Consider the following 4,311-nt stretch of genomic DNA (forward strand, 5'->3'; position numbering starts at 1 on the left):
TTGTTGTTTGGCGGGTCTGGGCTGGGGATTCGAACCCGCCACCCTAGGTGTACGTGGCTGGTGCCTTAGCCGGTTGAGCTATAGGCGCCGAGCCACCATCACTCTTAATAAAAGAAATGCAAATGGAAGTCACAGTGAGATATCATTTTTCACCTCTCACATTGGCAAGGATCAAAATGCTTGATAACTAGCTTGGCAAGACCATAAGAACAGGCACGCTGGCTGGACGCCTATAGCTCAAGCGGCTAAGGCACCAGCTACATAGCCTAGAGCTGGTGGGTTTGAATCCAACCCAGGCCTGCCAAACAATGACAACTACAACCAAAAAATAGCTGGGTGTTGTGGTAGGCGCCTGTAGTCCCAGCTACTTGGGAGGCTGAGGCAAGAGACTCGCTTGAGCCCAGGAGTTGGAGGTTGCTGTGAGCTGTGATGCCAAAGCACTCTACCCAGAGTGACAGCTTGAGGCAGTCTCAAAAAAAAAAAAAAAAGAACAGGCGCTGCTAGTGAAACTGGCAGCTATGTAACCTCAAGGAAGAGCAACTTAGTATAATATCTTCAAAATTACAAACGCACAAACCGTTTGACCCAGTAATTATCTTCTAACAAAGTATCCTATTCACACATGTTCAAAGTTCCCTATAGAGGGCCTGGGCAGATGGCTCACACCTATAATCCTAGCACTCTGGGAGGCCAAGGCAGGTGGATTGCTAAAGCTCAGGAGTTTGACATCAGCCTGAACAAGAGTGAGACCCTGTCTCTACTAAAAATAGAAAAAAGTAGCTGGGTATGGTGGCAGGCATTTGTAGTCCAAGCTATTCAGGAAGCTGAGGCAAGAAGATAGCCTGAGGCCAACAGTTTAAGGTTGCTGTCAGGCTTGATGTCCATAGGATACTCTACCCAGGGCAACAGAGTGAGACTCTGTCTCAAAACAACAACAACAAAGTTTCCTATACAGAAGGATACTTGTTGCAGTATTGTGAGAACAAGATTAAAAAACGATCTACCACCGTGCCTGTAGCTCAAGCAGCTAGGGCGCCAGCCACATACACCAGAGCTGGTCGGTTCAAATCCAGCCCAGGCCCCGCCAAACAATGACAACTACAACCAAAAGATAGCTGGGTGTTATGGCAGGCGCCTGTAGTCCCAACTACTTGGGAGGCTGAGGCAAGAGAGTTGCTTAAGCCCAGGAGTTAGAGGTTGCTGTGAGCTGTGACACCATAGCACTCTACCCAGAGTGACAGCTTGAAGCTCTGTCTCAAACAAACAAACAAACAAAAAAAAAACAATCTACCAGGCTTGGGAAACGTAGCACAGTGGTTACAGTGCTAGCCACATACACCAAGGCTGGCAGGTTTGAACCTGGCCCAGGCCAGCTAAACAATGATGACAACCTCAACAAAAAACCAGCCAGGCATTGTGGCAGGTGCCTGTAGTCCCAGCTTCTTGGGAGGCTGAGGCAAGAGGATTGCTTGGGCCCAAGACTTTGAGGTTGCTGTGAGCTATAATGCCATGGCACTCTACCCAGGGCAACAAAGTAAGACTATGTCTCAAAACAAACAAACAGACCCAAACAATACCAATTTTTTTTTCAGTTTTTTTTTTTTTTTCATTTTCTCCTTGGAAGACCCAAAAGGAGAGTTTAGTATCCTCTCCCCGTTTTCTTCACTCAATTTCCATTTCTTGAGTCCCCCTTCATCCTCTGTTCTCCAACCCTGGAGCATCCCTTTACAGAGATGACGCACCCATTTTTGGCTTTCCTGAGTGTTGGTTGCCAATGTCTCGCAGCTTCACTCAGAATTTGACATCAGCCTGAACAAGAGTGTTTCTACTAAAAATAGAAAAAAGTAGCTGGGTATGGTGGCAGGCATTTGTAGTCCAAGCTATTCAGGAAGCTGAGGCAAGAAGATAGCCTGAGGCCATCAGTTTAAGGTTGCTGTCAGGCTTGATGTCCATAGGATACTCTACCCAGGGCAACAGAGAGAGACTCTGTCTCAAAACAACAACAAAGTTTCCTATACAGAAGGATACTTGTTGCAGTATTGTGACAACAAGATTAAAAACGATCTACTACCGTGAATAGGGATGCCTGGAAGTTCAGTTTCTCCTTCCCCCACCTCCCAGTGGCTGATACAGGGTACAAAGTCCTGCTCCATTGCTTCTGAGAGGGATAAACTTTGTGATGCATTTTATGCTCTAGAGTTCTCTGTAGGATCAGACTGAAGCTACACTTAGGTGAGCTCACATCTTTGCTGGGTTTCCTTCTCTTCCCTATCCTGCTCTTTTCACTCCCCTGGAGATCATTTGCAGAGGAATCCTTGTCTTGATCGCTGCATCTAGGGAACCCAACCTAAGATATCCCCATGGGCAGTCCTGGCTCCCAGAGGGATTTCCTGCTACCAGTATCAGCTACACATCTTACCTCCTCCAAGAAGCAGCCTCAGACCTGGACCCTCACACCCTGGGAGTGTGTTTCTTTTCTTTTTTTTTTTTTTTTTGGAGACAGAGCCTCAAGTTGTCCCCCTGGGTAGAGTGCCGTGGCATCATAGCTCACAGCAACCTCCAACTCCTGGGCGCAAGTGAGTCTCCTGCCTCCCCTCCCAAGTAGCTGGGACCACAGGCGCCTGCTACAATGACCGGCTATTTTTTGGTTGCAGCCGTCATTGTTGTTTGGCGAGCCCGGGCTGGATTCGAACCTGCCACCTTAGGTGTATGCGGCTGGCATCTTAGCCACTTGAGCCACAGGCACCAAGCCACTTCTGGCATATGGGGCCAGTGCCCTACTCCTTTGAGCCACAGGCACCGCCTAAAATCAGAACTTTTTTTTTTTTTAACTTTATTTATTATTTTTTTTGTTGTTGTAGTTTTTGACAGGGCTGGGTTTGAACTCACCACCCTCAGTAGATGGGGCTGACACCCTACTCACTGAGCCACAGGCACCACCCAAATTAGAACTTTTTAATAAAAAAAGATAGCTCGCCGGGCACCGTGGCTCAACCTATAATCCCAGCACTCTGGGAGACTGAGATGGGCGGATTGCCTGAGCTAGAGTGAGACCTCGGCTCTAAAAAATAGCCGGGCGTTGTGGAGGGTTCCTGTTGTCCCAACTACTTGACAGGCTGAAGCAAGAGGATCACTTGAGCCCAACAGTTTGAGGTTGCTGTGAGGTGTGGTGCCACAGCACTCTACTGAGGGCAACAAAGTGAAACCCTGTCTCCAAAAAACAAAAACAAAACAAAACAAAAATAAATAATTAGGGCAGGGCCTGTGGCTCAAAGGAGCAGGGCGCCAGCCCCATATACTGGAGGTGGTGGGTTTGAACCTGGCCCTGGCCAAAGACTGCAAAATAAGAATAATAATAATAATTAAACAATAAAATTAAAAAAAAGATGACTCTGTGTACCCCAGACAGTAGGAACAGGTAGGGTAGAAAACTACATGTTTTTTTATTTTTGTCTGCTGCTGACAAACTGCACTGAGGGCTTCATTTTCCTAACCTTCCTTGAGTCTCTTTGCCTCTCAGTCTGGGAATTACTGGAGTGGCTGGGGAGCCACACCTTTCCCTTTCCCGAAATGAGGCTGCCCTAGGAGGTGGGTGGAGCCCTTTGCATTTGAGCTCCTTGGGGGCACATTCTGTGTTCCTGAGCCCCGGCCAAAGCTGCAGTCGCAGGCATGGCTGCCTCCCACTCTACTGCAGAGCCTGGGAGCTGCATTGCTGAGAACAGCAGCAGTGGGAGGCAGCTCCTCACTTCCCTGGAGGCCTTCTGGGTGCACAGAAGCAAGAGCAGGCACCAAAGTGGGGGAAGGAGGATGCGACCTGGGCCAAGTGAAGATGGGGATGACTCCACTGGGAAAAGACTCAGGGAAGGAGAGAGATTGTTGGGAAGAGGCAGGTTGTTAAGAGCTGAACAAGTGACTGCTCTTCCCGCATTCCTTCATTCACTCGACAAATTGTTCTTAAACATTTATAATGTCCTCTGCACAGGGAGAATGTAACAGTGAACAAGCCAAAAGTCCTGGTTTAATGGAGCAGAATGGGAATGACAATAATCATAATAATGGTTAATTTTTGTTTACTTGGCAGTGAGTTTGCAAAGGTTAACTTTTTAAATAACTTTGCTTGTTTGGCAGCCTTTGGCCAAGGTCGAGTATGAACCCACCACCTCCGGTATATGTGGCCAGCGCCCTACTCCTTTGAGCCACAGGTGCCACTCAAAGGTGAACTTTTTTTTTGGCTGGGGCTGGGTTTGAACCCACCTACCCTTTGAGCCACCGGCGCCGCCCACAAAGGTTAACTTTTTTTTTTTTTTTTTT

The sequence above is a fragment of the Otolemur garnettii genome, unplaced genomic scaffold (genome assembly GCF_000181295.1).
Source record: "Otolemur garnettii isolate 467f Iridium unplaced genomic scaffold, OtoGar3 scaffold00047, whole genome shotgun sequence".
NCBI lineage: Eukaryota > Metazoa > Chordata > Mammalia > Primates > Galagidae > Otolemur > Otolemur garnettii.